The following is a 22559-nucleotide window of genomic DNA, read 5'->3' on the forward strand; positions in this document are numbered from 1 at the left end:
ATCGAAGGTAGTGACAAATCAGCACATAGGAGGCCGATTGAGAATCTGACTGAGTGCTGCCACAGAAACAACCTCTCACTCAGTGTCAGCAAGACCAAGGAGCTGAGTATCGGCTTCAGGAGGAGGAAACTGATGGTCCATGAGCCAGTCCTCATTGAGGGATTAGAGGTGGAGAGGATTGGCAGCTATAAGTTCCTCAGTATTATCAGAGGATTTGTCTGGAGCCAGCATGTAAGTACAATTATGCAGAAAGCATGCAATCACCTCTTGCTCCTTAGAAGATTGTAGAGATTTGGCCTAACATTTAATACTTTGACAATCTTCTATAGAGCTGTGGTGGGGAGTATATTAACTGGCTGCATCACAGCCTGGTATGGAAATCCCTATGCCCTTGAATGGATACGGCCCAGTCCGTCGCGGCTAAAGCCTACCCCGCCAGTGAGCACGTCTACGCAGCGTGTTGTTGCGGGAAAGCGGCATCCATCACCCAGGTCATGAGCTCTTCTCAGGAAGGAGGTACAGGAGCCTGAGAACCCACACCATCAGGTTCAGGAACAATTATTACCCCTCAGCTACCAGCCTCTTGAACCAGCGGGGATAACATCACTACTTCACTTGCCCCATCACTGAACTGGATTTACTTTCAAGGAATGTTCATGTCATGTTTTCAAAATTTATTGTTTATTTATTTTTGAGGCATTCGTTAGTTTTGTGAGACCATGGATTTGCGCCTTGGAAGGTTTCCAGGGCGCAGACCTGGGCAAGGTTGTACGGAAGACCAGCAGTTGCCCATGCTGCAAGTCTCCCCTCTCCACAACACTGATGTTGTCCAAGGGAAGGGCATTAGGACCCATACAGCTTGGCACCAGTGTCGTCGCAGAGCAATGTGTGGTTAAGTGCCTTGCTCAAGGACACAACACGTTGCCTCGGCTGGGGCTCGAACTAGTGATCTTCAGATCACTAGACCGATGCCTTAACCACTTGGCCACGCGCCAACACATTTATTTATTAGAAACATAGAAACATAGAAACATAGAAAATAGGTGCAGGAGTAGGCCATTCAGCCCTTTGAGCCTGCACCGTCATTTATTATGATCATGGCTGATCATCCAACTCAGAACCCCACCCCAGCCTTCCCTCCATACCCCCTGACCCCCGTAGCCACAAGGGCCATATCTAACTCCCTCTTAAATATAGCCAATGAACTGGCCTCAACTGTTTCCTGTGGCAGAGAATTCCACAGATTCACCACTCTCTGTGTGAAGAAGTTTTTCCTAATCTCGGTCCTAAAAGGCTTCCCCTCTATCCTCAAACTGTGACCCCTCGTTCTGGACTTCTCCAACATCGGGAACAATCTTCCTGCATCTAGCCTGTCCAATCCCTTCAGGATTTTATACGTTTCAATCAGATCCCCCCTCAATCTTCTAAATTCCAACGAGTACAAGCCCAGTTCATCCAGTCTTTCTTCATATGAAAGTCCTGCCATCCCAGGAATCAATCTGGTGAACCTTCTTTGTACTCCCTCTATGGCAAGGATGTCTTTCCTCAGATTAGGGGACCAAAACTGCACACAATACTCCAGGTGTGGTCTCACCAAGGCCTTGTACAACTGCAGTAGTACCTCCCTGCTCCTGTACTCGAATCCTCTCGCTATAAATGCCAGCATACCATTCGCCTTTTTCACTGCCTGCTGTACCTGCATGCCCACTTTCAATGACTGGTGTATAATGACACCCAGGTCTCGTTGCACCTCCCCTTTTCCTAATCGGCCACCATTCAGATAATAATCTGTTTTCCTATTTTTGCCACCAAAGTGGATAACTTCACATTTATCCACATTAAATTGCATCTGCCATGAATTTGCCCACTCACTCAACCTATCCAAGTCACCCTGCATCCTCTTAGCATCCTCCTCACAGCTAACACTGCCACCCAGCTTCGTGTCATCCGCAAACTTGGAGATGCTGCATTCAATTCCCTCATCCAAGTCATTAATATATATTGTAAACAACTGGGGTCCCAGCACTGAGCCTTGCAGTACCCCACTAGTCACCGCCTGCCATTCTGAAAAAGGTCCTGTTTATTCCCACTCTTTGCTTCCTGTCTGCTAACCAATTCTCCACCCACACCAATACCTTACCCCCAATACCGTGTGCTTTAAGTTTGCACACTAATCTCCTGTGTGGGACCTTGTCAAAAGCCTTTTGAAAATCCAAATATACCACATCCACTGGTTCTCTATCCACTCTACTAGTTACATCCTCAAAAAATTCTATGAGATTCGTCAGACATGATTTTCCTTTCACAAATCCATGCTGACTTTGTCCGATGATTTCACCGCTTTCCAAATGTGCTGTTATCACATCCTTGATAACTGACTCCAGCAGTTTCCCCACCACCGACGTTAGGCTATTATTATTATTTCTTCTTATTTGCAGAGTTTGTTGTCTTTTGCAGATTGGTTACATGACTGCCCTGTTTGTGTGGCCTTTCATTGATACTATTTTAGTTATTGGACTAATTGAGTATGCCTACAAGAAAACATATCTCATGGTTGTATATGGTGACTTAGTATATGTTCTTTGACAATAAATTTATCTTAAACTTTGAACTTTGAATTTTACAAGATGTTAGTGCTAAGTGATCAAAGTGGCCTTAGTTTTGTGAAACTGTGGTTGTGCTGGTTGTTTCAGGAACTGAATGGTTGAAGTTACTGTTGAGTGGGACTCAGAGTTGGTGAGAAATACAAAGTACCACTCCCGCTCGAGTGAATTGATGAATAGGGGTCTGGGTAGGTAGTGGATTGTACCTGAGAGATGGAATCAGGTAGGGGTCTGGGTAGGTAGGGGATTGTACCTGAGAGATGGAATCAGGTAGGGGTCTGGGTAGGTATGGGACTGTACCTGAGAGATGGAATCAGGTAGGGGTCAGGGTAGGTAGGGGATTGTACCTGAGAGATGGAATCAGGTAGGGGTCGGGGTAGGTAGTGGATTGTACCTGAGAGATGGAATCAGGTAGGGGTTGGGGTAAGTAGGGGACTGTACCTGAGAGATGGAATCAGGTAGGGGTCCGGGTAGGTAGGGGATTGTACCTGAGAGATGGAAGCAGGTAGGAGTGAGGGGTAGATAGGGGATTGGACCTGAGAAATGGAATCAGGTAGGGGTCGTGGTAGGTAGTGGATTGTACCTGAGAGATGGAATCAGGTAGGGGTCCGGGGTAGATAGGGGATTGTACCTGAGAGATGGAAGCAGGTAGGGGTCAGGGGTAGATAGGGGATTGTACCTGAGAGATGGAATCAGGTAGGGGTCAGGGGTAGATAGGGGATTAGACCTGAGAAATGGAATCAGGTAGGGGTCGGGGTAGATAGGGGATTGTACCTGAGAAATGGAATCAGGTAGGGGTCAGGGGTAGATAGGGGATTGTACCTGAGAAATGGAATCAGGTAGGGGTCAGGGGTAGATAGGGGATTGTACCTGAGAAATGGAATCAGGTAGGGGTCAGGGGTAGATAGGGGATTGTACCTGAGAAATGGAATCAGGTAGGGGTCAGGGGTAGATAGGGGATTAGACCTGAGAGATGGAATCAGGTAGGGGTCAGGGGTAGATAGGGGATTGGACCTGAGAGATGGAATCAGGTAGGGGTCAGGGGTAGATAGGGGATTGGACCTGAGAGATGGAATCAGGTAGGGGTCAGGGGTAGATAGGGGATTGTACCTGAGAGATGGAAGCAGGTAGGGGTCAGGGGTAGATAGGGGATTGGACCCAAGAGATGGAAGCAGGTAGGGGTCAGGGGTAGATAGGGGATTGGACCTGAGAGATGGAATCAGGTAGGGGTCAGGGGTAGATAGGGGATTGGACCTGAGAGATGGAATCAGGTAGGGGTCAGGGGTAGATAGGGGATTAGACCTGAGAAATGGAATCAGGTAGGGGTCAGGGGTAGATAGGGGATTGTACCTGAGAAATGGAATCAGGTAGGGGTCAGGGGTAGATAGGGGATTATACCTGAGAAATGGAATCAGGTAGGGGTCAGGGGTAGATAGGGGATTGGACCTAAGAGATGGAAGCAGGTAGGGGTCAGGGGTAGATAGGGGATTGGACCTGAGAGATGGAATCAGGTAGGGGTCAGGGGTAGATAGGGGATTGGACCTGAGAGATGGTTGCTGTTTCTGGTCAAGACCCTGAATCAGTCTGAGTGACAGAGGAGAGAGAGTTCATACAGAGAGGCAAGGATGTGAGGCAGGGTCTGGGGGGTGATAGGTACAGCCATATGAGGAGACGCTGATGGGTGGACTGATGCAGGTGTGTGAGGGGAGGGGTGGTGTTGGGAGATACCGGCTGGTTGGTGGTGGTGGAAATCAGGTTGGGCTCTACAGTACAGCATCTACAGTTTCTCGTGCCTCCATTTCCTGAGGTGATCTGTCGACATGGAGCTGAGCAGGGATCAGAGTTGGTGAGGGACACAGAATAACTCTGCCTCGTGATTGAACTGATGGGCTCGAGTTACAGGTGTGTAGGGGAGTGGCTCCATGGGTCCGATCGCGTACCCAGCTCCATCATACCTCTGTTCCTGCCCCATAATGTCCCGATTGCAAACATCAAAGACATCGCTACGTTCAATCCCCACAGAGCCCGTCACCCAGAACAAACGTTCCAATGAGGGGCATACTTTCAGCCCTCCTTTGGTCAGGGTCAACCATGGATGTTGTGTCCCGTCTGGCCCTGTGAACGGCAAGTCAGGGCGGTACGATATGGAGAGCAACCTGTTGTCCGTGCAGCAGGTTCCCTCTCTTCACATAGTTCCACAAAGGAACTGCAGAGACCAATACCTTGGTACCAGTGATGTCGGAGGAGCTGCAAGCCAGCATTGAACTCAATGCAGGACTGGACTGCCTGGGGGACTCCAGCTCTGGATTTTTCCTCGGTAGGTGATAGGTGCAGTCAACTGAGGAGAGGGCTGATGGGCGGACACACCCAGCTGTGGGAGGGGAGGGAGAGCATTGGGAGATACCAGCTGATGGGTGGTGGGTGAGTGGACTCGTGTGAACTCGGTTTGGGTTAGACATGTATAGGGTAACTGGGATGTTTTCCAGAGCGCACAGGCTATCTGAGACACACGCCATTGGGAGCATTTAACAGGTAGTGAGAGTTTAATCTCACTACCTCCCCCTGCTATAACAACCTTAATGAATGTGGAGCGCTCAGATCCTCTGTTCATCCTGTACCTGCCGCAAACTGCGATTCCAACCAGCAGGGGTTTATTGAGGTACAGGAACCTTGAACTGTTCTCCTTAATCATGATACTAATAATTGCTCATATGAAACTAACAAATACTTCCAGCCAATCAAAGGGAGATAATTGCAATGTTTAATAAATCCATAAAGATTAATGAGGCTCAAACAATAGGAATTCTGCAGATGCTGGAAATTCAAGCAACACACATAAAAGTTGCTGGTGAACACAGCAGGCCAGGCAGCATCTCTAGGAAGAGGTGCAGTCAATGTTTCAGGCCGAGACCCTTCGTCAGGACCTGTCGAAGGGTCTCGGCCTGAAACGTCGACTGCACCTCTTCCTAGAGATGCTGCCTGGCCTGCTGCGTTCACCAGCAACTTTTATGTGTGTTGTTAGATTAATGAGGCTGTTATGTTTGTGACCCTGAAATCTGATGACTGGGAAATTGCAACAGTTTTTTGTGTCTCCATTTCCCGAGGGTGATCTGCGTTTACGGGGCTAAGCAGGGATCAGAGTTGGTGAGGACCACAGAATAACTCTGCCTCATGAGTGAACTGATAGGGTTGGGTTAGGGATGTGTAGGGGGAGCGGAGGTGTTTTGCACAGTCCAACACATCCATGGGTTTCATCGCATACCCAACTCCATCATACCGCAGTTCCTGCCCCATAGTGTCCCAATTGCAAACATCAGAGATGTCATTACATCCAATTCCCACAGAGCCCATCACCCAGGATTTCATTCATTCCTTCTGCACAGTGGTGAGGTGTGGCCAGTTGTCTCCAATTTTCTCCGTTCAGTGATCTGACATCACAAAATCTTACAAAAAGCAATAGATGTGGCCCAGTCCATCACGGGTAAAGCCCTTCCCCACCACTGAGCATATCTACATGGAGAGCTGTTGTAGGAATGCAGCATCCATCATCAGGGTCCCCACCAGCCAGGACATGCTCTCTTCTCATTGCTGTCCTCAGGAAGAAGGTACAGAAGCCTCAAGACCCACACCACCCCAGGTCCAGGAGCAGTTATTACCCTTCAACCATCCGGCTCTGGAACCAGGGGGGATAACTTCACTGACCTCAACACTGAACTGATTCCACAACATATGGACTCACTTCCAGGGATTCGACATCTAATATTCTCGATATTAATTGCTTATTGACTGGTTAATATTATTTCTATTCTTTTCTCTTTATTTCTTGTGTTTGCAGAGTTTGTTGTCTTTTGCTCATTGGTTGTTGTCCACGCTGTTGTTGGGTATGGTCTTTCAAAGCTCACAGTAAATTTGTCACTATAGTCCCTGAGATTCATTTCCTGTGGGCATACTAAATAAATCCACAATGGAATAATAGTTCACCGAAGGGTGGAGCTAAAGATGGGGCCAGAGCACAATTTCTCCCAGCTCTTCATGGAACAATTACATTCTTCTTCTTCTAATGCCCCTGTGGTCGTTTTCAGGGTGGTGGCGAACTGTCGGAGTCCGGAGTCTGCCACACTCACACTCTGGTTCTTCACGGCAGCGTGTTCTGGGAGCTCACTGATCGGCCGTGTATCCCACATCTCCAGGAGTGGCCTGGAAGATGGCAACTTTGGGCCTCAGCCCTATGGACCCGGTTTCCCGCCGGTGAGTGTGTCTGTTGGAGGCCGGGACGTCGGGACGGTGAGTGTGTCTGTCGGAGGCCGGGACGTTGGGACGGTGAGGGCGGCTGGCGGAGGCCGGGACGTCGGGACGGTGAGTGTGTCTGTTGGAGGCCGGGACGTCGGGACGGTGAGTGTGTCTGTCGGAGGCCGGGACGTCGGGACGGTGAGTGCGTCTGGGGGAGGCCGGGACGTCGGGACGGTGAGTGTGTCTGTCGGAGGCCGGGACGTCGGGACGGTGAGTGTGTCTGTTGGAGGCCGGGACGTCGGGACGGTGAGTGCGTCTGGGGGAGGCCGGGACGTCGGGACGGTGAGTGCGTCTGTCGGAGGCCGGGACGTCGGGACGGTGAGGGCGGCTGGCGGAGGCCGGGACGTCGGGACGGTGAGTGTGTCTGTCGGAGGCCGGGACGTCGGGACGGTGAGTGCGGCTGGCGGAGGCCGGGACGTCGGGACGGTGAGGGCGGCTGGCGGAGGGCGGCTGGCGGAGGCCGGGACGTCGGGACGGTGAGTGCGGCTGGCGGAGGCCGGGACGTCGGGACGGTGAGTGCGGCTGGCGGAGGCCGGGACGTCGGGACGGTGAGTGCGGCTGGCGGAGGCCGGGACGTCGGGACGGTGAGTGCGGCTGGCGGAGGTCGGGACGGTGAGTGCGGCTGGCGGAGGGCGGTACGTCGAGACGGTGAGTGCGGCTGGCGGAGGCCGGGACGTCGGGACGGTGAGGGCGGCTGGCGGAGGCCGGGACGTCGGGACGGTGAGGGCGGCTGGCGGAGGCCGGGACGTCGGGACGGTGAGGGCGGCTGGCGGAGGCCGGGACGTCGGGACGGTGAGTGCGGCTGGCGGAGGTCGGGACGGTGAGTGCGGCTGGCGGAGGGCGGTACGTCGAGACGGTGAGTGCGGCTGGCGGAGGCCTCTGCACTCTGGTGATTGTTCCCTGTCTCTCGTTGGTGAGTGAGAGTCTGCAGTTGATTTGCGAGTCGGGGAAACTCGAAATAAAGGCAGCGCTACAGACTGTAACATCGAAACAGCGACTGTTTGTCTCTCCTCTTGCAGTGGAAAGAGTGATATCTCTCTCTGCCTCGTTAGTGAGAGACTGCCAGAGGAACGTTGAACTGTTGCAATGGACTGTAAATCATGATCTCTCTTTGGGGCTTTGCTTTCTCTTGCACGGCAGGTGGTGGGAGTGATGCTTTCTGCTGGAATAAGTGGGGGACGAGGAGAAATTTCTTTACTTAAGGGTTGGAGATTGTTTGGCATTCTTTTCCCTGGGAAATGCACTGGGGTGGAATTTCAGCCGCTGTCTCAGTGATCAAAGGGCCGGGTAACCTGCTCTGAATTCTTACTTTCTCTACCACCTTGTAATGCTCAAGTCCAGTGAAGCCCTGTTGGAAGTGCAATGTCTACAGGAGACAATTTTAGCACAGTACAAAATGCTGGAGGAACTCAGCAGGTCAGGCACCATTTATGAAGAGAATAAATGGTGAGTATTTCGGGCTGAGACACTTCATCAGGACCAATCTTCCACAGACTGGCCATTTATGACAATATTTTTGCAGTGAATTTGACATACTGGAAGACCATTGTTTGAAGCAAAATGCCCACTCACTGAACTTTTTAACCAATCCTGAATAACATGTCCTGCAGATTTGCAGGTACAGTATTCATGAACCTGTGTGAAGCAGAGGGCAGTTTGGATCTAATTAGTTTATTTTGCTGAGAGGAAAATATCGCCCAATAGCACTCGCATCTATGGTGATGAAATGCTTTGAGAGGTTGGTCATGGTTAGAATGAACTCCTGCCTCAGCAAGGATTGGACCCACTGCAATTTGTCTATCACCACAATTAGTCTATGGCAGACACAATCTCAATGGCTCTTCACACGGCCTTAGATCACCGGGACTATAGATCAGCGTTTAACACCATCATTTCCACAATCCTGATCGATCAGTTACAGAACCTGGGCCTCTGTACCTCCCTCTGCAACTGGATCCTTGACTTCCTAACTGAAAGACCACAATCTGTGTGGTTTGATGATAATATCTCCTCTTCGCTGACGATCAGCACTGGCGCACCTCAGGGGTGTGTGCTTGGCTCACCGTTCTACACTCTCTATACCCATGACTGTGTGGCTAGGCATAGCTTAACTACCACCTGTAAATGTGCTGATGATATAACTGTTCTCTGTAAAATCTCAGATGGAGATGAGAGGGTGTACAGGAATGAGACATACAAACTAGTGGAGTGGTGTCATAGCAACAACCTTGCACTTAAAATGAAAGGGCTAATTGTGGACTTCAGGAAGGGTTTGATGAGGGAACATGAAGGAATCCTCATAGAAGGATAATCTGCGCATCATCAGTGAGGACGGGAGAAGTACCAGAGGATCGGAGGGTTGCAAATGTTGTTCCCTTGCTCAAGAAAGGGAGTAGAGGTAACCTAGGAAATTATAGACCAGTGAGTCTGACTTCAGTGGAGGGCAAGTTGTTGGAGAAGATCCTGAGAGGCAGGATTTATGAGCATTTGGAGAGATATAATCTGATTAAGGATAGTCAGCATGGCTTTGTCAAGAGCAGGCCATGCCTTACGAGCCTGATTGAATTCTTTGAGAATGTAACAAAACACATTGATGAAGGTAGAGCAGTGGATGTAGTTCACACGAGGAATTCTGCAGATACTGGAAATTCAAGCAACACACATCAAAGTTGCTGGTGAACGCAACAGGCGAGGCAGCATCTCTAGGAAGAGGTACAGTCGACTAGCTCTTTCTTCAGTTAGTCCTGACGAGGGTCTCGGCCTGAAACGTCAACTGTACCTCTTCTTAGAGATGCTGCCTGGCCTGCTGCATTCACTAGCAACTTTGAAGTGGATGTAGTTATATGGATTCCAGTAAGGCCTTTGATAAGGTTCCCCATGCAAGGCTCCTTCAGAAGGTAAGGAGGCATGGGATCCAAGGAGACCTTGCTTTGTGGATCCAGAATTGGCTAGCCAGGAGCTTTACCAGCGGCCAATCTGGACATCGGAAGTTTGGAGAGGAAGGGACTTCAATCAGCTTTGACTCGTGGCCAAACGGTGTTTGGGATTGATTAGTAAGAGCAAATTAAAGGAAGGCGGGGCAAGTGCAGGGGCCAATGTCACAGCGGCCGTCGTATGAGTGGACAAAATCAGCGTGGTTATGTTGAGGCTTCTGTGAAGAGAGGCTTCGGTCAGAAAAAGCAAAAGAAAGAAAAGCTCAAGTTTTTTCCCTTCTCTTCTTAATATTCTTTATATCTGCTCAGCGAGGACAGTCGAGGTTTCAGGCAGGACAGTGATATGCTCCTCTTTCAGCATGTGGGAATGCAGGGAGGCCTCCAGTGCCCCTGACAACTACAACTGCGAGAAGTGCATCCAGCCGCAGCTTCTACCAATCCATGTCCAGGAGCTGCAGCTGGAACAGGATGAACTCCAGATCATTTGGGAGGCTGAGGGGGTGATAGATAGGACATAAAGAGAGGTACTGGTACCCAAGGTGCAGGACACAGGAAACTGGGTGACAGTCAGGAAGGGGAGGGGGAAGGGGTTTAAGAGCCAGTGTCATCCACCTCAATAACAGGTGTATCACTTTAGATACTGTGGGGGCGGGGGCGCGTGGCGGTGGGGTGGAGGGACGACCTAACAGAGGGAAGTCACAGTGGTTGGGACCCTGGCACTGAGTCTGCCTCTGTGTCTCAGAAGGGACGAAGGGGTAAGCTGTGGTCACAGGGCATTCATTAGTTAGGGGAACGGGCAGGAGGTTCTGCAGATGACAATAAGATTCCTGGATGGTATGTTGCCTCCTGGGTGCCAGAATCTGGGATATGTCGTACAGGGCCCTCAGTATTCTTAAGTGGATGGGTGAACAGCTAGAAGCTGTGGACCCTGTAGGTACCAGTGACATGGGTAGGACGAGTGACAAGGTTCTGCATTGGAAGTTCGGGGAGTTAGGTGCTAATTACAGGGCAGGACCTCTAGGGTTGTGATCTCAGAATTACTTCCTATGCCATGTGCTAGTGAGGCCAGAACTGGGAAGATTATACAGTTTAATACATGGCTAATATGCGTTGGTAAGAAATGAAATCAAATCATTAGAAAGAGGTGACATAGGGTCGGTAGGTATTGAATCATTGTGAATAGAGCTAAGGAAATGCAAGGGTAAAAAGACCCTGATGGGAGTTGTATGTAGACCCCAAACAGTAATAAGGATGCGGCTTACAAATTACAATGGGAGATGGAAAAAGCATGCTGAAAGGGCAATGTTACAATAGTCATGGAGGACTTCAACGTGAAGTCAGATTGGGAAAATTAAGTTGGTGCTGGACTACAGAACGGGGAATTTCTAGAGTGCCTACAAGATGGCTTTTTCGAGCAGCTTGTGGTTGAGTCCACTAGAAGATTAACTATTCTGGATTGGGTGTTGTGCAATAAACCAGAATTGATTAGAGAGCTCAAGGTAAGAGAACCTTCAGGGGAAATGATCATAATATGATCAAGTTCACCCTGAAGATTGAGAAGAAGCTAAAGTCAGATGTATCAGTATTACAGTGGAGTAAAGGGAATTACAGAGGCATGAGAGAGGAGTTAGCCAGAATTAAGACCATAAGACCATAAGACAAAGGAGCAGAAGTCAGCCATTCGGCCCATCAAGTCTGCTCTGCCATTTTACCATGAGCTGATCCATTCTCCCATTTAGTCCCACTCCCCCGCCTTCTCACCATAACCTTTGATGCCCTGGCTACTGAGATACCTATCCATCTCTGCCTTAAATACACCCAACGACTTGGCCTCCACTGCCGCCCGTGGCAACAAATTCCATAGATTCACCACCCTCTGACTAAAAAAAATTCTTCGCATTTCTGTTCTGAATGGGCGCCCTTCAATCCTTAAGTCATGCCCTCTCGTACTAGACTCCCCCATCATGGGAAACAACTTTGCCACATCCACTCTGTCCATGCCTTTCAACATTCAAAATGTTTCTATGAGGTCTCCCCTCATTCTTCTAAACTCCAAGGAATTGATTGGGGGAAGAAAAAACACTAGCAGGGATGACAACAGAGCAGCAATGGCTGGAATTTCTGGAAGCAATTTGGAAGTCACAGGATATATGCATCCCAAAAAGGAAGAAGTATTCAAAAGGTAAGATGGTACAACCGTGACTAACAACAGAAGTCATAAAAGCTAAAGAGAGGGCATATAATAGAGCAAAAATTAATGGGACACTTTTAAAAACCCACAGAAAGAAACCAAAAAATGTAATTAAGAAGGTAAAGAAGGAATACAAAAGTAAACTAACAAATAATATTAAAGACGATAGTAAAAGTTTCTCCAGATACATAAAGTGTAAAAGAGAGCTGAGAGTGGGTATAGGACTGCAGGAAAATGATGTTGCAGAAGTAGTAATAGGGGACAAGGAAATGGCAGATGAACTGAATAAGTATTTTGCAGCAGTTTTCACTGTGGAAGACACTGGCAGTATGGTGGAAGTTCCAGGTGTTGGGGGTAAGAAATTTGAGATGTTTTACTGTAACTAGAGAGAAGTTTCCTGGGGAAACTCAAAGTCACCCAGACCAGGGTTCTGAAAGAAGTGGCGGAAGTGATTGTGGAGGCATTAGTAATGATCTTTCAAGAATCAATAGATCCTGGAATGGTTCCTGAAGACTGGAAAATTGAAAATGTCACTCCACTCTTCAAGAATGGAGAGAGACACAAGAAAAGAAATTATAGATGAGTTAGTCTGACCTCAGTGGCTGAGAAGATGTTGGAGTTGATTATTAAGGATGATACTTGGAGGTACATGATAAAATAGGCCCATCGTAAACTCAAAATACTCTGCAGATGCTGGGGTCAAAGCAACACTCACAACACGCTGGAGGAACTCAGCAGGTCGGGCAGCATCCGTGGGAAAGATCAGTCGACGTTTCGGGCCGGAACCCTTCATCAGGACTGTAGAGAGAAGGGGTAGAGGCCCTATAAAGAAGGTAGGGGGAGGGTGGGAAGGAGAAGGCTGGTAGGTTCCAGGTGAAACCTGACGCAGATTGGGGGACCGCTTCGTCGAGCACCTCCACTCCGTCTGCCACAACAGACAGGATCTCCCTGTAGCCACCCACTTCAACTCTGCTTTCCACTCCCATTCAGATATGTCCATACATGGCCTCCTCTACTGCCATGATGAGGCTAAACTCAGGTTGGAGGAGCAACACCTCATATACCGTCTAGGTAGTCTCCAGCCCCCTGGTATGAACATTGAATTCACCAATTTCTAGTAATTCCCTCCCCCTCCCTTCCCCTATCCCTATTTCACTCTGCCCCCTCCCCCAGTTGCCAATCACCTCCCTCATGGTCCTGCCTCCTTCTACTACCCATTGTGTTTTCCCCTATTCCTTCTTCACCTTTCCTGCCTATCACCTCCCTGCCTCCCCTCCCCCACCCCCACCCCTTTATCTTTCCCCTTACTGGTTTTTCACCTGGAACCTACCAGCCTTCTCCTTCCCACCCTCCCCCCACCTTCTTTATAGGGCCTCTGCCCCTTCCCCCTACAGTCCTGACGAAGGGTTCCGGCCCAAAACGTCGACCGATCTTTTCCACGGATGCTGCCCGACCTGCTGAGTTCCTCCAGCGTGTTGTGAGTGTTGATAAAATAGGCCATATTCAGCATGGTTTCCTCAAGGGAAAATTTTGCCTGACAAATCTGTTGGATTTCTTTGAAGAAATAACAAGCAAGGTAGGCAAAGGAACAGGGACATCTTAAATTGGGTCCTTGGCATTCTCAAGGGCAAGGGCCAGATGTCTTGGTGCATATTGACACCAATAACACAGGTAGACAGGTGAGGAGGTCCTGAAGAGAGATTTTAGGGAGGTAAGCAGTAAGCTGAGAAACGGGAGCTCCACAGTAGTAATCCGCCTGTGCCAGTGAGGGTAGGAATAGGATGATTTGGCAGGTGAATGCGTGGCTGAGGAACTGGTGCAGGGGGCAGGGGGCAGGGGTTCAGATTTACGGCTCATTGGGATCTCTTCTGGGAAATGGATGACCTGTGCAAAAGGGATGGGTTACACCTAAAACCGAGATCCAATATGCTCTCGTGGGCAGGCTGGCTAGAGTTGTTCAGGAGGGTTTAAACAAATTTGGCGGGGGTTGGGAACTGGACTGACAGTGCTGAAGATGAAGGAGTTGGTTTACAAACAAAGGCAACGTGCAGTGAGACTCCGAGCAAGGAGAGGCTGATGATGGGGTAAAATTGCAGTCATCAGGATGAGTTGCAACATAAAAGGTGGACAAGATCAAAAGGAGTGAATACAGGACAGAAGATGTTATATTTCAATACATACAGTATAGGGAATAGGGTAAATGAACTTGTCGCAGTTACCGATTGGTATGGATGATATTGTAGGCATCTCTGAATCATGGCTGACAGAAGATTACAGCTGGGAGCTTAATGTCCAAGGATACACGTTGTATCAGAAGGACGGACAGGAAAGCTGGGGAGGAGGGGGTGGCATTGCTCTGTTGGTAAAAAAAATGAAATCAAATCATGAGAAAGAGGTGACAGAGGGTCAGAAGATGCTGAATCATTGTGGGTAGAGCTAAGGAACTGTAAGTGTAAAAAGACCCTGATGAGAGTTGTATTCAGACCCCAAACATCAGGAATGCCAAGTGGGCAATATTACAATAGTCATGGGGGCTACAATATGCAGGTAGATTGGGAAAATCAAGGTGGTGCTGGATTCCTGGTCAGGAAGTTTCCAGAAAGCCTAAGAGATGGGGTTTTAGAGCAGCCTGTGGCTGAGCCCTCTAGGGGACAGCCTATTCTGGATTGGGTGTTGGGCAATGAACCAGAATTGATTAGAGAGCTTAAGGTAAAAGAACCCCTGATGCCAAGTGATCATAATATGATCAAATTCACCCTGAAATTTGAGAAGTTGAAGCTAAGGTCAGATGTATCAGTATTACAGTGGAATAAAGGGAATTACAGAGGCATGAGCGAGGAGTTGGCCAGAATTGATTGGAAAAGAACACTGGCAGGGGTAAAGACAGAGCAGCAATGGCTGGAATTTCTGGAAGCAATTGGGAACGTACAGGATATATACATCACAAAGAAGAAGAAATATTCTAAAGGCAAGATGACACAACCGTGGCTAACGAAAGGTCAAAGGCAACACAAAATTGAAAGAGAGGGAATACAATGGAGCAGCAATTAGTGGGAAGTTAGTGGATTTGGAAGTTTGTGAATACTAACAGAAGACGACTAAAAAAGTCATTAAGAAGGCAAAGGTGGAATACAAAAGTAAGCTAGCCAATAACATTACAGAGGATACTAAAGGTTTCCTCAGATACATAAAGTGTAAAAGAGAGGTGAGAGTGGATATCGGACCGCTGGAAAACAATGGGAGACAAGGAAATGGCGGATGAACTGAATAAGTATTTCGCATCAGGCTTCACTGTAGCAGTATGGTGGAAGTTCCAAGTGTCAGGGGCAAGAAATGTGTGAAATTTTACAGAGAGAAGGTTCTTGGGAAACTGAAATGTCTGAAGGTAGCTAAGTCATCTGGGCTAGATGGTGTATATACCAGAGTTCTGAGGTGGCTGAAGAAATAGTGGAGACATTAGTAATGATCTTTCAAGAATCGCTATGGTGTCCGGGTCCAACATATTATTCTCCGTAACTTCCGCCACCTCCAATGGGATCCCACCACTAAGCACATCTTTCCCTCCCCCCACCCCCCGCTTTCCGCAGGGATCGCTCCCTACGTGACTCCCTTGTCCATTCATCCCCCCCATCCCTTCCCACTGATCTCCCTCCTGGCACTTATCCTTGTAAGCGGAACAAGTGCTACACATGCCCTTACACTTCCTCCCTTACCACCATTCAGGGCCCCAGACAGTCCTTCCAGGTGAGGCGACACTTCACCTGTGAGTCGGCTGGGGTGATGTACTGCGTCCAGTGCTCCCGATGCGGCCTTCTATATATTGGCGAGACCCGACGCAGACTGGGAGACCGCTTTGCTAAACACCTACGCTCTGTCCGCCAGAGAAAGCAGGATCTCCCAGTGGCCACACATTTTAATTCCACGTCCCATTCCCATTCTGATATGTCTATCCACGGCCTCCTCTACTGTAAAGCTGAAGCCACACTCAGGTTGGAGGAACAACACCTTATATTCCGTCTGGGTAGCCTCCAACCTGATGGCATGAACATTGACTTATCTAATTTCCACTAATGCCCCACCTCCCCCTCGTACCCCATCCGTTATTTATTTTTATACACACATTCTTTCTCTCTCTCTTCTTTCTCTCCCTCTGTCCCTCTCACTATACCCCTTGCCCATCCTCTGGGTTCCCCCCCAACCCCCTTGTCTTTCTCCCCGGACCTTCTGTCCCATGATCCTCTCATATCCCTTTTGCCAATCACCTGTCCAGCTCTCGGCTCCATCCCTCCCCCTCCTGTCTTCTCCTATCATTTCGGATCTCCCCCTCCCCCTCCCACTTTCAAATCTCTTACTAGCTCTTCTTTCAGTTAGTCCTGACGAAGGGTCTCGGCCTGAAACGTCGACTGTACCTCTTCCTAGAGATGCTGCCTGGCCTGTTGCGTTCACCAGCAACTTTGAAATGCAGCATTAACATTGATTAAGAGAGGACTAGAATATAAAAGCAAGGATGTAATGTTGAGACTTTACAAAGCACTGGTGAGGTTTCACTTGGAGTATTGGAGCAGTGTTGGGTCTCTTATCTTAGAAAGGACGTACTGGAAGCTGGAGAGGGTTCAAAGGAGGTTCATGAAAATTATTCCAGGATTGAATGGCTTGTCATATGAAGAGTGTCTGATGGCTCTGGGACTGTATTCACTAGAATTCAGAAGAGGTGTGATCTGATTGAAACCTATTGAATGGTGAAAGGCCTTGATAGAGTAAATGTGGAGAGGATGTGTTCTGTGGTGGGGGAGTCTAAGACCAGAGGCCACAACCTCAGAATAGAGGGGCGTCCTCTTAGAATGGAGATGTGTATGAACTTCTTTAGCCAGAGAGTGGTGGATCTGTGAAATTCTTTGCCACAGGCAGCTGTGGAGGCCAGGTCTTTATGTACATTTAAGGCAGAGATTGACAAACTCTTGAGGTTGGGGCTGATAGGAAAATTGGATTAGCCATGATGGGCCAAATGGCCTAATTTTGCTCCTATATCTTATGGTCTGATCACAGTGGGATGGAGGCTGTCCTTGAGCCTGGGGGTATGTGTTTTCAAGCTTGGTGGAAGAGGGGAGAAGAGTGAATGTCTGGGGTAGGTGGGGTTTTTGATTGTTCTGGCTGCTTTACTGAGGCGGTGGGAAGTGTAGACAGAGTCCATGGAGGAGAGGTTGGTTTCTGTGACGTGCTGGGCTGTGCCCACAACTCTCTGCAGTTTCTTGCAGTTACAGTTGCCGTACCAAGCATTGTAATGAAATGATTTGTCAGGATTTCATGAAAAACAATTTTTTTCACTGTATCCCAGTACATGTGACAATAATAAACCAATTGAACCATTTTCCACTGGATAATTGGACCATGATAGTGTGGAGGAGGAATTTCATCCAGGTATTTAACCCTGATAGAGGTCATAGCATGTTGAATTGAGGTAGTTGACAAGCCGTGACGAAGTACAAATTTAAAACAACATAACTCCATCAGCAAAATGATCAGCAGTAGGGCCTGTATCCTGTTTCTGTGGCCCCACAATTCAGTATCATGAAAATCTGGGCGTCTGTACCTCCCTCTGAAAGGGGATCCTTGATTTCCTCGTTGGCAGACCACAGTCGATGCTCCTCACTGACAATCAGCATCAGCACATTAGGGGTGTGTGCTTAGCCCACTGCTCTACTCTCTACACCCATGGCTGTGTGGCTAGGCACAGCTCAAACTCCATCCGTAAGTTTGCTGATGACACAACGGTTGTTGGCAGGATCTCAGGTGGCAATGAGGAGGCGTACAGGAAAGTGATAGATCAGCAGGATGAGTGGTGGTGCAATAACAAACCTGAAAACTTGCATTCAACATCTGTAAGACCAAGACATTAATTGTGGACTTCAGGAGGGGGAGGTTGAGGAAACACATGCCAGCCCTTATTGAGGGGTCTGTGTTAGAAGGGTGAGCAGTTTTAAATTCCTGGTTGTCAACGGTCCTGAAGATCTATCCTGGGTCAACAAATTAATGCAATTACATAAAAGGCTGTTTCATTAGGAGTTGGAGGAGATTTGGTATATCACCAGTATTGTGTTTAGTGTGTCGCACCAGACAGTCAGCCATTCTTGTCTGGCCCGTGGTGTCAGGATTGGTCTCCTTTCCGATTAACCGGGTCACGACATGAACGTTCCTGACTCGACCATTTTTTTTTTATGAGGCCGAGTGTCTAGCTCGACGCTCAACCCGGCACGGATGGAAAGCGTGCAAGGGGGGGGTGGCCCGACTTGGATTCGAACTCGGGAGCCTTCGCTCCCAAAGACTCCAGTGAGTTTCTACAGATGTACCATGGAGAGGATTCCCACCAGTTGTATCACTGTTTCGTATGGGGGCCGTTACACTACTGTCCTGCCCCATGTTTCGATGTACATGTGACATCTCCTCGCACTGGAGGATCAGCATATTTTGAGCAGAGTGACCTTTAGTTGGCAGATACCATCCGGCTCAGCAAGGGGCCCTGCGGGCAGCAGCTGACCTGCTTTGGACTGAAATTCCCCGCTGCCACACTGCACACTATAGTGTTCTGAACGCCCAGTACATGGGAACAATTTCACAGAATTACCAAATGCACTTCCGGCTCATTTTCAGTTTCTATCACCTGCCAGCTAATCAGTGAGGGGAAGAAGCCACAGACAGAAGATGAGGGATAGGGAGAGGAGCTGGCACGTGATAGGTGGAACCAGATGGGGGGGGAGGGGGGGATGAAGTGAGAAGCTGGCAGGTGATAGGTAGAACCAGATGGGGGGGAGGGGGGATGAAGTGAGAAGCTGGCAGGTGATAGGTAGAACCAGATGGGGGGAGGGGGGATGAAGTGAGAAGCTGACAGGTGATAGGTAGAACCAGATGGGGGGAGGGGGGATGAAGTGAGAAGCTGGGAGGTGATAGGTGGAACCAGACGAGGGGGAGGGGGATGAAGTGAGAATCTGGCAGGTGATAGGTGGAACTAGATGGCAGGGGGGATGAAGTGAGAAGCTGGCAGGTGATAGGTGGAACCAGTTGGCAGGAGGGATGAAGTGAGAAGCTGGGAGGTGATAGGTGGAACCAGACGAGGGGGAGGGGGGATGAAGTGAGAAGCTGGCAGGTGATAGGTGGAAGAGGGAATGGGCTGAAGACAATGGAACCTGATAGGAGTGGAGAGTGGATCATGGCAGGAGCTACACGTCATATTCTGTCTGGGTAGCCTCCAACCTGATGGCATGAACATTCATTTCTCTAACTTTCTGGTCATTTCTGCCCTCTCCCCCTTCCCTCTTCTACAATTCCTCGTCCTGGCTCCCCTCTCACCTCTTCTCTTCTCCTCATCTGCCAGCCACCTCCCTTTCTCCTGCGGCCCACTATCCTCTCTGATCAAACTCTTTCTTCTCCATCCTTTTACCTTTTCCACCCAGTACCTCCCAGCTTCTTATTTCATCCCTTCTCCGCCAACCACCCACCTTCTTGCTCACCTGGTCTCATCTATCACCTTGTCCTCCTTCCCCTCCCCCACCTCCTTATTCCAGCGTCTATCCCCTTCCTTTCCAGTCCTGAAGAAGGGTCTCAGCCCAGAGCGTTGACTGTTTATTCATTTTCACGGCTGCTGCCTGGCCTGATGATGTCCCTCAGCATCTGCAGAGTGCGTAGTGTTTATCGTCAGCGGGGCAGTGTGTTGGAATTTACAAGTCTGAATGTCTCTTTTTGCTTGTGAAATGTTGAGTTTGCTCTTATGGCCCGTTCAAAGTGCATGCAAATAAATCATGAATAGATTAAGTTAATGTCTGCAATTTTTAATCAGCTTTTATCAGCCATTTGAACTGAACGGCCAAGGAGCAACCTGACAGAGATTAGGGTTTGAATTTTCTTCAGGGAGGAAGTTCATGGGGATAATGCGTTGACCCTACACAGGACTTTCGACCGTCAGGCAAAGGAGCAGGGTTAGGTCATTTGGCTTATCAGGTCTCCTTCACCATTCCATCATGGCTGATTCATTATCCCTCTCAATCCTATTCTCTTGCCTTCTCCCCGTAACCTTTGATACCCTGACTAATCAAGAGCCTATCAACCTCTGGTTTGAATATACCCAATGACTTGGCCTCCACAGCCAATGAATTCCACAGATTCACTACTCTCTGGCAAAAGAAATTTCTCTATCTCTGTTCTAAATGGACATCCCCCTATTCGGGGAGCTGTGTCCCCCGGTCCTAGATAGGAAACATCATCTCCACATCCACTCAACATTCAATAGGTTTCAATGAGATCACCCCTCATTCTTCTAATCTCCAGTGAGTACAAGCCCAGAGTCATCAAACACTCCTCATATATTAACCCTTTCGTTCTGGAATCATTCTCATGAGCCTCCTCTTGACCCTCTCCAATGCCAGCACACCCTTTCTGAGATAACAGGCCCAGAACTGCTCTCAATACTCCAAATCCTCAGCGTCACATTCTTGCTTTTATATTCTAGTTTTCTCAAAATGAATGCTAACAGTGTATTAGCTCCTTACCACTGACTCAACCTACAAGTTAATTTTTACCAAAACCTGCATGAGGACTCCCAAGTCCCTTTGCACCTGATATTTTGAATTTTCTCCCCCTTTAGTCTTTCTACTGAAGTGCATGACCATACACTTCCCTACACTATGTTCCATCTGCCACTTCTTTTCCCATACTCCAATCTGTCTAAGTCCTTCTGCAGACTCCCTGCTTCATCAACACCACCTTCCTCTCCACCTATCTTCATGTCATCTGCAAACTTGGCCACAAAGCCATCAGTTCTGTCATCTGAATTATTGACATACAACGTAAAAAGAAGTGGTCTCAACACCGAACCCTGTGGAACTCCACTCGTCATCAGCAGCCAACCAGAAAGGCCTCCTTTGCCTAGAGGTACGGCATTAGCCAATTGTCAGTCCTCTGGGACCTTGCTTGTGGCTAGAGAAGACACAAAGATACTGATCAGGGGCCCACCAATCACCAATCTCGTCTCTTACCTCCTTCAATTTAAGGCATCTGTTAGTGTTGCGAGACCATGGATCTGCGCCTGGAAAGTCTTCCCTCTCCAGGGCGCAGGCCTGGACAAGGTTGTATGGAAGACCAGCAGTTGCCCATGCTGCAAGTCTCCCCTCTCCACGACACCAATGTTGTCCAAGGGAAGGGCATTAGGACCTATACAGCTTGGCACCAGTGTCGTCGCAGAGCAATTTGTGATTAAGTGCCTTGCTCAAGGACACAACACGTTCCCTCGGCTGGGGCTCGAACTCACGACCCTCAGGTCGCTAGTCCAATGCCTTAACCACTTGGCCACCTCCTTCAATAAGGTGAGGTAAATCCCATCGGGCCCTTGGACCGTTCTGTCTTAATGCTCATTAGGTGGTACAAAAGGTATGAAGTATGAAGATGCCGGTGCAAAGTGTTGGATAAAAACCTCAGAAGGTTGTAGATAACCAGTTCCATCATGGACACTAGCCCCCCCACCATCGAGAGCCTCTTCAGATGCCTCAAAAAGGCAGCATCCATCACTAAGGACCCAGGAGGCAGCACCCATCGTCACCCAGGAGTCAGAATTAGAATCAGAATCAGATTTAGTATCTCTGGCTTATATCATGAAATTTATTAAATTTGCTGATAAATATAGGATAAAACCTGAATTACAGCAATTATATATATGTATATTAAATAGTTCAGTCAAAATATGTCGTGCAAAAACAGAAATTAAAAATCTTTTGGCAGAGGGGAAGAAGCTGTTCCTGAATCATTGAGTGTGTGTGTCTTCAGGCTCCTGTACCTCCCTCCTAATGGTAGCAATAAGAAGAGGGCACGTCCTGGGTGGTGGGGGTCCTTGATGATGAACCCTGCTTTCCTGAGTTACTGCTCCTTGAAGATGTCTGGGATACTACAGAGGCTAGTACCCATGATGGAACTGACTAATTTTACAACTTTCTGCAGCTTACTTTAATCCTTTGCAGTAGCCCTCCATACCAGATGATTATGCAGCCTATCAGAATGCTGTCCACGATATATCTGTAGAAGTTTCTGAAAGTTTTAGGTGACAAACCAAATCTCCTCAAACCCATAAGGAAAAATATCTGCTGTCTTGCCTTCTTTACAGCTGTATCAATATGTTGGCACCAGGTTAGGTCCTCAGAGATCTTGACACCCAGGAACTTGAAACTGCTCACTCTCTTCACTTCTGATCCCTCTATGAGGATTGGTTTGTCTTCCCTCATCTTACTCTTTTTCCTCTTGTCTTACACCACTCAGCTCATTGGTATATCTCAGTCCTGTACACCCTGTTGTCACCATGTGAGCTTCTGCCAACAATGGCTGTATTATCAGCAAATTTATAGATAGCATTTGAGGTGTGCCTAGCCACACAGTCTTGGGTGTAGAGAGTAGAGCAGTGGGCCAAGCACGCATCCCTGTGGTGTGTCAAGTGTTGATTGTCAGCAAGGTGGAGATGTTATCACCAATCCAGACAGATTGTGTGACGATCTTCCGGTCCCTTGA

This window comes from Mobula hypostoma, chromosome 4 (assembly GCF_963921235.1).
Source record: "Mobula hypostoma chromosome 4, sMobHyp1.1, whole genome shotgun sequence".
Lineage (NCBI taxonomy): Eukaryota > Metazoa > Chordata > Chondrichthyes > Myliobatiformes > Myliobatidae > Mobula > Mobula hypostoma.